This window comes from Nerophis lumbriciformis, linkage group LG01, assembly GCF_033978685.3.
Source record: "Nerophis lumbriciformis linkage group LG01, RoL_Nlum_v2.1, whole genome shotgun sequence".
Classification (NCBI taxonomy): Eukaryota; Metazoa; Chordata; class Actinopteri; order Syngnathiformes; family Syngnathidae; genus Nerophis; species Nerophis lumbriciformis.
This window is the reverse complement of record NC_084548.2, coordinates 32,102,329-32,114,920: the sequence shown is the minus strand read 5'-3', so window position 1 is coordinate 32,114,920 and position 12,592 is coordinate 32,102,329. Positions and strand designations below refer to the sequence as shown.

Here is a 12,592-nt window from a genome sequence, read left to right as displayed (position 1 = left end):
ATTTTACCCATCACGCAATATCCCTAAAAAAAGCTTTAAAGTGCCTGATGTTAACCATCGTTATATACACCCGTCCATTTTCCTGTGACGTCACATAGTGAAGCCAACACAAACAAACATGGCGCATAGAACAGCAAGCTATAGCGACATTAGCTCGGATTCAGACCTGGATTTCAGCGGCTTAAGCGATTCAACAGATTACGCATGTATTGAAACGGATGGTTGTAGTGTGGAGGCAGATAGCGAAAACGAAATTGAAGAAGAAACTGAAGCTATTGAGCCATATCGGTTTGAACCGTATGCAAGCGAAACCAACGAAAACGACACGACAGCCAGCGACACGGGAGAAACCGAGGACGCATTTGGCGATCGCCTTCTAACCAACGATTGGTATGTGTTTGTTTGGTATTAAAGGAAACTAACAACTATGAACTAGGTTTACAGCATATGAAATACATTTGGCAACAACATGCACTTTGAGAGTGCAGACAGCCCAATTTTCATCAATTAATATATTCTGTAGACATACCCTCAATCGCGCTCTTTTCCTGAAAGCTGATCTGTCCAGTTTTGGAGTTGATGTCAGCAGGCCAGGGAAGCTAGGGTCGATATTCTTCTCTTGATCATCTTCGGTGGCATAAGAGACGGTGTGAGCCAAGACATCTAGGGGGTTTAGCTCGCTCGTCTGCGGGAACAAACTGCCGCCATTGCTTGCCGTGCTACCGAGGTCCTTTGTCCCTGAATTGCTCACACACTCCGGCAGATTCAATGGGGGTCTGGCGGCAGATTTCTTTGACTTTATCGTTGGAAATGCATCTGCTTTGAGTGTCGCAGGATATCCACACATTCTTGCCATCTCTGTCGTAGCATAGCTTTCGTCGGTAAAGTGTGCGGAACAAACGTCCAATTTCTTGCCACTTTCGCATCTTTGGCCCACTGGTGCAACTTGAATCCGTCCCTGTTCGTGTTGTTACACCCTCCGACAACACACCGACGAGGCATGATGTCTCCATGATGTCTCCAACAGAGCTGATTTGACTCGGTGTTTGTAATGTGTTTGAGAAAATGGCGGATTGCTTCCCGAGAGCGAATAATAGAAAGGCGTTTAATTCGCCAAAATTCACCCATTTAGAGTTCGGAAATCGGTTAAAAAAATATATGGTATTTTTTCTGCAACATCAAGGTATATATTGACGCTTACATAGGTCTGGTGATAATGTTCCCCTTTAACAACTTTGCCAAAACATGCACATAGTTGTCTGCATTTCGGCTTTGTCAACAAACGTCCATCTGACAGATGCAACAAGGTCTGGACAAATGTATTTGTTTTGCTTAGAAAGTGCAATGCTTATGTGGATAGCTTCCGGGGACTGTTGCCCGACACCTCAGTTTAGGAACTAAGAATAGGCAGAGGTGGAGAGATGCATTTTGGGGAGAGGAAATCAAGGAATAGAGAGAAGGTTTGTCAGAAACAGACATGACCCCTATCAGCCCTCTTTTGCATAAATAGGTCATGTTGTATACACTTGTAAACAAGTACTAGTGCAATTCCGGAGTAGAAATGCCAAAAAAAAAAAAAAAAACAGATGTAGAAAAGAAACAACTTGTATTTTACCCATCAGCATTGCAAGAGGATTAGGATGGCTGTTTTTCAGCCAGGGTGTAATTCTCATCAAACCCTGAAGCTTACATTTACTCTTTTTTTTCCCAATCCTCCTCTGAATAAACACAGGGAAGGGATAACATGATTGAAGAAACAGATTTCTGCACACTTATACCACTACACTGGTTTCAGGTATCAGTTTCTTTAACGACAGCCTCAGACATACTTGAAAGCAACATAAAGTTTCCCCTAGATTTTCCTGATATGTAGCCATGTGCTTTTATGATGAGATTGAATCAATTAAATTGAATATGACCTGAACTGATCAGGAATGCAGTATTGTTTCATGACTCTCGGACGAGTTTAACTTGTCGTTTAAAGGGAAATTTCACTTTTTTTGGAATTTTGCATATGGTTCACAATCATTATGAAAGACACGGCAAAATCATGTCTCTCACCTGAAAAGTAGATGGCTGGTAATATAATCCGACAAGTTGGGACACTCTGACAGCCATATAGGACCTGGAACTGGCAACAATGACACGAAAAGTGCTTGTGCCCTTGAATTGAGCGGCTCCCATAGGTCCCATTGTAAGCGGACTTTTGATTGCATTTATTTAATATTTAGAATGCATTACCACAAAAATTCATCCGTCGTTATGTCTTTCATAATGATTGTGAACGATAGGCAAAATTCCCCCAAAAAATGAAGTTTCCCTTCAAATAGTGTACAAGCCATGTCATGGCTTTAAATGTACTGTACTTTACTCCTTCATGTGTTTGTACGTCTTACCATTAAAAGCCTAACAACATGTGCAACCAACCATAGTGAAAAACAGAATGATAAAGTAAGGGGATTTTACAACTGAACATTTTAAATCATCTCTTTAAAAAAGTAGAACACAGACTATGTGGCCTATTGCTAAAAAGAACAAGAGCCACTGACTGTGGAATTGATTCGGCTCCCGCAGCCATGGTGCTGTTCACCACAGCCAGCTGGCGGTGGTCCCAGCTCTTCCCCTCCACGCCAGTGCCGCCCCCAGACTCTGCATACTTTGATATCAGCCACCCCCTAGCTACTCAGACATCTGGAATTTATTATTCGACAGAGTGCGCCATTTCCATAATGAAACGTAAGGTTTTTTTTCCATTGTTTCTATGCCAAGCTGTCTGCTATTGCTCTTGTTACATAAACTATTGGTCCCAATTTGAATCCTACATCTGACCTGGCTCTCTTCAAACTTCTTAGTTAATGTTCACAATACCATCAGATAGTTACAATAAATGACTCGAGTAACATCCACTCCCATTATTAGATCTTATGTTGATTGTGTCCCAACCAACGTTCCCTCTCAGGTGCGCAATTGCACACTGCTCACACGTCCTCTGCGCACAGCAAATTAATGCCGCGCAGAAAATCAAAAATCCCATCTGAACTTTAAACAAAATAAACACATTACAATTTATTCTGTATGATTTTGCAATGCAACTCTATGAGTGACAAGTGACAACAAGAGTGGCCCCAATGAATAAAACAATCTTTGTCAACACAGTTCAATTATCCTCTGTTGAGACACTTTACGAACAGGAATTCCATCAATCACTTTATTGAGCAAAAACCACACCAAAAAAATGAGTAAAAAAAACTTTTATCTATAAAAACTGGTCATTTTCTGCCATACAAACCAGGCTTAAACCAACGTTATCATCCGTCGTTTCAACAGAAGCAGCTCGCTCTGTCTCACCTGCACCAACACACGCACTCATGGCACTTAGCCAGTGTTGCGTTTATGGCCACACAAAAAGTCGGACAACCCAACGCCACACAATGTGTAAATGCCAGGTTGTAACACTCTGACTCCTCAATCAGATGTGTGCTTATTTTACTGCCATTTATTAAGAATGTTAATCTAAGGATATTATTCATGAAATATTGTCACTAGATTTCATAAATGCTATTAAAAAGATGTATTTTACAGACAGAAAGTTACAGGAACTAAATGTAATCTCTGAAAGGGGTAACATTTCTTTTAAAGGCAGGACCCGCAGCCAGACATACAATACTAGCACATAGGTCATGAAAAACATGTTTTTTTGTTATTGTCATTGGAAGAGGGCAAAATCACTTATATCAGAAAATAATTTTAATAAAACATTTAAATTGTTATTTAGTCAGGTTTGGGACAGGTGTGACGCTGGTGTGGCCACAGTGTGCACGTCTGATGTTGTTCAAATGTGCTCCACTGAATGCTCAGGGAGTTTGTGCGTTTGCTCACAAACATTAAAAATTAGAGGGAACATTGGTCCCAACCCCAATATGCGTCTTGTTTTGTCTAATTGAGAATTAATTTGCTTAATGTCCCCCTTTTTGCACTTTGAAAACCCCAACTAACCAAGTCGGAATGCCTGATTTTAATAATTTCCCCATAGTTGCACACATCTGCAGTTTGCAAACATTTTTATTTTCATGAATTTTTTTATGCGTTTTCTTTTTGTGCAGTGCAGTAAGAAATATCATCCAATAGTTGCTACACGAATGTTTGCAAAAACAAACAAAAGATAACAAGAAAAAGCAAAAATATGAACATGAATCTGTAATCATAATATCATCAATAGTGTTCTCACTCTGGTGTGACACGTTGACTTCTAATACCTCAATTATCTTGTGAAAACATTTAAAAGGATAAAAAAAAAAAAATCCCAGACAAATAATATATTTAAAATAAGGAATAGGTAAAATCTTGCATCCAGCCAGATGCCTTTAACACCAAAGACCTCAAAAGATATGCCACAAACAGACTTAAAGCAAACATCCTAGTGTGTGAATGTGAGTGTGAATGTTGTCTATCCGTGTTGGCGCTGCGATGAGGTAGCGACTTGTCCAGGGTGTAGCCTGCCTTCCGCCCGAGTGCAGCTGGGATAGGCTCCAGCACCCCCCGCGACCCATAGAGGGACACGAGGTAGAAAATGGATGGAAGGACAAGCCTACACATGGATTCAAAGAAGGCATACTTTTAAGTCGGTGTGTTGTCACACCCTTGCGACTTTGGTTCTATGTGTGTGGTGTTTTAGTTCCTGCCCTGTGCCCTTTATTTTGTATATTTACTTGTGCCATGCAAAGGCATCCACACCTGCTGCCTGATTGGCAATCGGGACACACCTGCACACGGTTGTCAATCAGTCTCCTATTTAGTGTATCGGATCATTGTCATTTGCTTTGCACTTCCTTGCTATGCCAATTGCTGCTCTGTCTAGGCGTATTGCTTTCAACAGAACAAGTTCCGTCTCTTGTACCCTAAATGATTGCACTTCCCTTCTTTTGTTCCTTTTTTTTCTCGCGTCTTGTGTTTTCCCACTCCCTTGTGAGTGTGTTTTCCTTTGTTATATTAAAGAATATTATTTTTCACTCACCATCTGCTGCATCTCAGGGTCACGTCGCTCAAGCTATTTCCACGATCGTGACATGTGTAAGCAAACATGTACGGTGCTTTTATGTAACAATCAATCAAACCCTTGAAGATCCCCCAAATGTGGTAAATGTTAAAGGTTCTGGGGACCCCAAAGGGTTAGTCATGAAGGTCTTAAAAGTAAGTCATATATATTAATATTTGTATGTACTGTAATATCTGTGATATTTGTATAAGTGTACTGTGTCTTTAAGGTTTTTGGTAAACGCGCATGCGCTGGGGAGTTGGCGGTAAGCGAGAGTGTGTGTGAGCGTGAGTTGTGGCTAACAGCAGCTCGTGTATGTGTGTGCGTTACTTTCAACCGATTAACAAGTTACCGCTGGTTAATAAAGCGATTGAGCAGCACATCCTCATCTGTGTGACTCCTTCTCCACTGCGGGGCATTACATTGGTGTCAGAAGTGCTTCGATTTCAACCCGTTGCCGCCCGCATTGTGGAGAGAGGATGTTCGCCGACCGCAGCGCTCGAGTGAAGGTAGAGAGAGGAACTGGAGAGTGTGCAATTGACATGCCGGACGCAGTTTGCGTCGAGCACGGACGCCGTGAAGCCAGCGTGTTGCGCCACATGGACAACAGTACCGCCGTGACGGAGCGGCGTCATGACGCAGAAGCGCATGCGCCGCCGCCGAATGTAAACAAACATGGCGGCGCCCATGAGTTTGTGTGCGAAGCATTGAGGTCACTGAAGTTTTCCGGGAAAGAAAGCTGGGAAGCTTATAAAATTCAGTTTGAGCTTGTGGCTAATAAAGCAGGCTGGACTGAGGAGGTGAGGGCAATACAGTTGGCTTTGTCACTGACAGAAGAAGCTGCGTCCTGTTTGCTCCTGCTGAACCCGGAAGAGAGACTTGATTACAGTGCGCTGGTTGCTGCGCTGCAAAGGCGTTTTGGAGAGTTTGACTTGAGAGACTCTTTGCGCTGTGAGTTTAAGCACCGTGACAGACTACCGGGTGAGTCGCTTCGGTGCCTTGCTCATGGGATCGAGAGGCTGGGTCGGCGTGCGTATATCGGAATGCCGAATGCAATCCAAAACGAACTGATACGTGATCAATTCACCCAAGCACTGAAACCGGATGAACTGCGCTTGCGCGTCCAGCTCGCCCACCCCACTGCCCTGGCAGATGCACTCGAACTCGCTATGGAGAGAGAGATCGCCACTGGGGCAGCACTTGAGACATTTTCCCGCCCAGTTTTGGCTGCATCGTTTACGCAGGGAGCGGAGCAAAGACCGGCGTGGGAGGAGGAACTTGTATGTGCGCTGCAGACCCGCCCAACCCAGTATGAGGAAAAGAAGGACAGACGAGCGTGCACTGCTGTCTGCTGGGGGTGTGGACAACTTGGCCACCTGCTGCGGCGCTGTCCAAATAGAAAGGACCAGCAAGGAAACGGGAGAGGGTCTGTGTAGCCCGGACGACACGGACCCCTTTAGCCAGTTACCGGGAGCACCAGCCCTTGAGTGACGAGACTGTTGTGACTGTGGGCTGGACAGAAGTGGGGGACCCATGTCATGTTTTCGTGCAGATTGGGGACGTGGCCTGCACAGCCCTGGTGGATACTGGATCTTCAGCCACGATTGTGAGACCGGACGTTGTTCCAGCTGGAACCGTTTTAGAACCAAGTCTCACCAGATTAAAGACAGTGACTGGGGAAATAGCCCAGATGAAAGGCAGAGCGACATTTATGTTCATAATCGGAGGCTTGTCAGCAACATTTTCCGCTTGGGTGGCGGATGTGAGCGACCCGTGTATACTTGGTCGAGACTTTTTGAAAGCCACAAGATGTGTAATAGACTTGGGGTTTGCGGTGCTCGTTCTGCCGAGTGGCCAGCGAGTAAAGCTGACCGCTCCCACTGAACGGACTGTGGCTGTGTCCGTCAACACCGCAGTCGCCAGTCCGACAACATGGGAAGAGGCTGTCAGGCCCCCCATAGAGAGGGATGAGGCAATCAGGGAGCTCGCAGCCAAGAGGACACCATCCACCATGCAGCAGCCACCGATAATGGGGGCAGAGTCCGCTCGCCCTGAAGAATCAAGTCCAAAGTGGGGGGCGACGTCATCCAGGCCGTCCACAACAGTAGCGGTCCGCTCCATCTGGGAAAAGAACTGTGTCGGCCTCGAAGGGGAGCAGTGCGAGCGGCTGTGGCACGTACTGTGGGACTTTAAAGACATTTTCGCCTTCAATGAAAATGAGGTGGGTCTCACCCATCTGGTTGAACACCACATCGACACTGGGGATGCGCGGCCAATCAAGGTGCGCCCCCGTCGCCTTCCCATGATCCGGCAGGAGGCGGCTGATAGAGAGGTCCACGCCATGCTCGAGGCGGTAATCATAGAACCCTCTGACAGTCCGTGGGCGTCTGGCGTGGTCATGGTTCCCAAGAAGAACAGCACGAGGCCGCGGTTCTGTGTGGACTACAGGCCGCTGAATAAGGTGACAAAAAAGGATTGTTACCCACTCCCGCGGGTCGATGAAACGTTGGACCTGGTCTCAGGGTCCTCGTGGTTCTCGTCGCTCGACCTGCGCAGTGGATACTGGCAGGTCCCACTCACCTCTGAGTCACGACAGAAGACAGCGTTCTGCACCACCAGGGGCCACTGGCAATTCAAGGTCATGAGTTTTGGGCACTGCAACGCACCAGGGACATTTGAGCGACTGATGGACACAGTGCTCGCTAACATCCCCAGGCAAGAGTGCTTGGTCTACTTGGACGATGTCCTCGTCCATGGACGGTCCTTTCAGTCAGCCCTTGATTCCTTGAGGCTGGTGCTGGAAAGGATTGCGGCAGCTGGACTGAAACTACACCCAGAGAAGTGCCATTTCATGCGGCGTGAGGTGGAGTTTCTGGGCCAAAAGGTGGACGGAAGCGGCATCAGCACGCTGGAGGAGAAGATCAGCGCTATCAGAGACTGGCCAATTCCGAAGGACCAGAAGCAGCTAAAAAGCTTCTTGGGACTTGCCTCATATTATCGGCGTTTTGTAAAGGGATTTTCCTGCAGTGGCGCACCGTTGTTTAGCCTCCTTCAGAACGATCAGATGTTCGTGTGGACGCCGGACTGTCAGGAAGCATTTTCTGGGCTCAAGAAGGCCCTCATGAATGCTCCTGTCCTCACTACTCCAGACCCAGCTAAGCCTTTTGTGCTAGATACGGACGCCAGTAATGTTGGTATGGGCGCGGTGCTGTCGCAGGTGGGCCCAGAAGGTGAACGGGTGGTGGCTTACTTCAGCTGCACCTTCAACAAGAGTGAGCGGCGGTACTGTGTGACCAGACGTAAACTGTTAGCTGTTGTGTTGGCTGTACGCCATTTCAAGTACTACTTGTGTGGCGTGTCCTTCACCATCAGAACCGACCATGCAGCACTACAATGTCTGATGTCGTTTCGTGAACCAGAGGGTCAGGTGGCGCGATGGCTGGAGGAGCTGCGTCTTTCCACTTTAGTGTATGTCATCGGGCTGGGGCGCAGCACGCCAATGCAGACGCTCTCTCTCGGCGGCCGTGTGCTATTGATGGTTGTAGCTACTGTGACCGGCGAGACGTCAGAGAGAAGGAACTGCGCGGAGATGAGACCGCTGACGGGCCTCCATGCTGCACTTTGGAGACTGTGGACGCTGCAGAGTGGGCGGCCAGGCAGGGGGAAGACAGCGATCTCAAACCAGTGCGGCAATGGGTCCAGAGTGGTAGGAGACCACCCTGGGAAGGCGTGTTGGGGCTGTCAGTCGGCACCAAGGGCCTGTGGAGTAAGTTTGCTGTGCTGCGCATCAGGGACGACGTACTGCAGCATGCGTGGAAGGAGCCGGCCACCGGGGAGGAGAGATGGCAGGTGGTGGTCCCGAAGACTCTGAGGGACGCAGTGCTGAAGGCGTGTCATGGGGGCATGGGCTCAGGGCATTTTGGCAGCACAAAGACGCTCCGTCGGTTGCGCCAAGGGTTCTACTGGGGTCAGCACCGGCGGGACGTGGAGGACTTCTGTCGGCGCTGTGATGAGTGCGCAGCCTACAAGGGACCCCAAGACCGGTCACACGCACCGCTTCAGCAGCAAGGGGTTGGAGCACCCATGGAGAGGGTAGCTGTGGACATTATGGGCCCTTTTCCCGTAACAGACAGAGGAAACAAGTATGTGCTTTGCGCGATGGATTATTTTACTAAGTGGCCGGAGGCGTACGCACTGCCGGACCAAGAAGCGGAGACAGTGGCTGATGCTTTACTGGAGGGAATGTTCAGTCGCTTTGGAACTGCAGATATTCTCCACAGTGACCAGGGCAGGAATTTTGAATCCAGGGTTTTTGCTGCCCTGTGTGAAAGACTGGACATGCAAAAGACACGCACGACTCCCTTGCATCCGCAAAGTGATGGACTAATGGAGCGGTTTAACCGCACCATGCAGCAGCAGCTAGCCATCCTCACCGCCAACCATCAGCATGACTGGGACCGACATATTCCACTAGTGCTGATGGCATACCGTTCTGCGGTTCAAAGTTCCACAAGCTGCACCCCTGCCCTGCTGATGTTGGGTCGGGAGATCCGGACACCGGCTGAGTTGGCGTTTGGGAGACCACCAGGCAGCACCGAGGATCGGCCGGGACTGGAGTATGCTCGGAAGTTGCAGGATCGGATGGAAGCGGCACATTCCTTCGCACGAGACCAGTTGGGGAAGGCTGGTTTGAGGCAAAAGAGGAACCATGACATGCGGAGCAAGGGCCGGGATTTTAGGCCTGACGAGCTGGTCTGGGTGTACACGCCAAAAAGGAAAAAAGGACGTTGCCCCAAGTTGGACAGTCATTGGGACGGTCCGTGTAGGGTGCTTGAGAGGGTGGGAGAAGTAGTCTATAGAGTTGCAGTGCCCCCTAAGGGCCGAAAGGTTGTCCTGCATAGAGACCGTTTGGCACCCTACAGGGGCAGAGAAGTTCCCCAGTTTGAGACGGCGCCTGCCTCACCAGATGGCAATGGACAGTTAGTGGATCAAGGTTCCCCATATTCCACCATTGTTGTCCCTGTTCAGCCGCTAGCGCCACGTGTTGATGGACCTGAGTCAGAACAGGGCCGGCCACAAAGACAGAGGCGTAGACCGCCGAGGTTCAGGGATTTTCTTGTTGACCCCTCGGGGCGAGGGGCTTCATAAAGGGGGAGGCAGTGTAATATCTGTGATATTTGTATAAGTGTACTGTGATTTTAAGGTTTTTGGTAAATGCGCATGCGCGGGGGAGTTGGCGGTAAGCGAGAGTGTGTGTGAGCGTGAGTTGTGGCTAACAGCAGCTCGTGTATGTGTGTGCGTTACTTTCAACCGATTAACAAGTTACAGCTGGTTAAAAAAGCGATTGAGCAGCACATCCTCGTCTGTGTGACTCCTTCTCCACTGCGGGGCATTACAGTACTTTTAAACGCTTAAATCTCTGGCTCAACTTCAGATCTATTCGTTGCTATAACGTTTTTAGTTTAGTTGTTTTGTTTTTTTAAGGTTGTATGCACATTTTGTCAAAGAAAACCCAGTTTTCTCTCGTGGCAAAAACACAAACTATGCATTATTTGTAGGGATGTCCGATAATGGCTTTTTGCAGATATACAATATTCAGATATTGTCCAACTCTTTAATTACTGATACCGATATCAACCGCTACCGATATCAACCGATATATACAGTCGTGGAATTAACACATTATTATGCCTAATTTGGACAACCAGGTATGGTGAAGATAAGGTACTTTAAAAAAAATAAATAAAAAAAATAAATTAAAAACATTTTCTTGAATAAAAAAGAAAGTAAAACAATATAAAAACAGTTACATAGAAACTAGTAATTAATGAAAATGAGTAAAATTAACTGTTAAAGGTTAGTACTATTAGTGGACCAGCAGCACGCACAATCATGTGTGCTTACGGACTGTATCCCTTGCAGACTGTATTGATATATATTGATATATAATGTAGGAACCAGAATATTAATATCAGAAAGAAACAACCCTTTTGTGTGAATGAGTGTAAATGGGGGAGGGAGGTTTTTTGGATTGGTGCACTAATTGTAAGTGTATCTTGTGTTTTTTATGTTGATTTAATAAAAAAACAACAAAAAAAAAACAAAAAAAAACGATACTGATAATAAAAAACATCTCTAATTATTTGTGCAATATTTTTGAAAACACATCCACACAACTCTTATGTCACTACCGACACACCAACATTGTTTTATTACATGTAAGTTGTTGGCAGATTCAAAGCAACTATGCGTCTAATATGAGTATATAGTACTCTATGGTACTCTGGCGGTATGCAGTGGGGTCAAATTACACTTCTAATGGGATTTACACGTTATTCAAAGGTAAATATTTGGATTCATTTGGTTTTCATGGAAAAAAAGCATGATAAAATAACAGGTTTAGAGTATACTGCAAAACAGCCAAAATAAAAGGGAGTCAATGGGGGACTCATGAATCCCAAGTTACTCCAGTGTATTCTCACACAGGAGCTCGTGCTAAAAATAACTTAGCAAAGAATGGACAATGCAAATTTTGAAATTGACTCTGATACAACTCCTTTGGGCATATTTCATCCGGCTAACCTTTAAAATGCACTTTTTTGTTGCATGATGTAATCTTCAAAGTTAATAAAAAGACCCACAAAGGTCCCAAGTCTCCCCAAGGGTTAAAGCTGTGTTTCTCAAATAGTGGGTAGGGACCACCTGTGGGCTCGTGGTGAGGTGTCGGAGGGGTTGCGAGTAGCAGTGAGGGGATTTGTATTACTTTTGTCAACACTCTAGTATTCATGCTAGAACTATAAACATTCCTGCAGCTAGGAGGCAGCAGTGCTCAATCAAATCAACAAGCTTCCAGTTCTACCCTGGTACTGCAGTAAGTACGCAAGAACTTACTGAACTTACAAAAGGCTCTGTGGATTGATGTAAGGAGTTTTAAATCCGAAGGAAAAGGCTGTTTGTGCCCTGGCCAATACGGTTCCAGATGAAAGTTGCTATTATTCTGGGCTATCTTGCCAGTTGTGTGGAACACAGAGTTATTGTTAACCATTTTGGAGTGTACACATGCAGCGTGATGAGGTTTGTGTACACTTTATTCTTTGCTTTGTAATATATATACCTGCTTCATTCGCTTCCATCTTGTTCGTATTTCGTCTGGGAGTCTGAATTAAGCCAACATTGTCCACTTCCTTAGCTACCTTTTGAAATAAATCGCTCGTTATTTTTTTCTCCCATTTATGCACTTCAAAATGATCCGTTCTTTTAATTTGTGAAGCAAATAAACAGTCTCCTCTTCATTACGATTCTTGATGTGTTTTTTATTGAATGATATCTGCTTCCGGTTTACATCCCGCAGGTTGAGACTGGCGCATGCGCAATATTAAAGGTCCCCTTCGGCGGCACACTCCCACTAGTGGTTGTAGTGTCCACCCTGAGATTGGTAGGTTGTGAGTTCAAACCCCGGTGGAGTCATACCAAAGACTATAAAAATGGGACCCATTACCTCCCTGCTTGGCACGCAGCATCAAGGGTTGGAATTGGGGGTTAAATCACCAAAAATGA

General features: G+C 46.2%; 1 protein-coding gene across 1 annotated transcript in view; it reads right to left on the bottom strand.

The window, feature by feature from the left end:
- The window catches only part of LOC133618808 (cadherin-4-like), a 628,483-nt gene that overhangs the window by 197,969 nt on the left and 417,922 nt on the right, over positions 1–12,592 (bottom strand). The gene's annotated exons all lie outside the window — the stretch shown is intronic.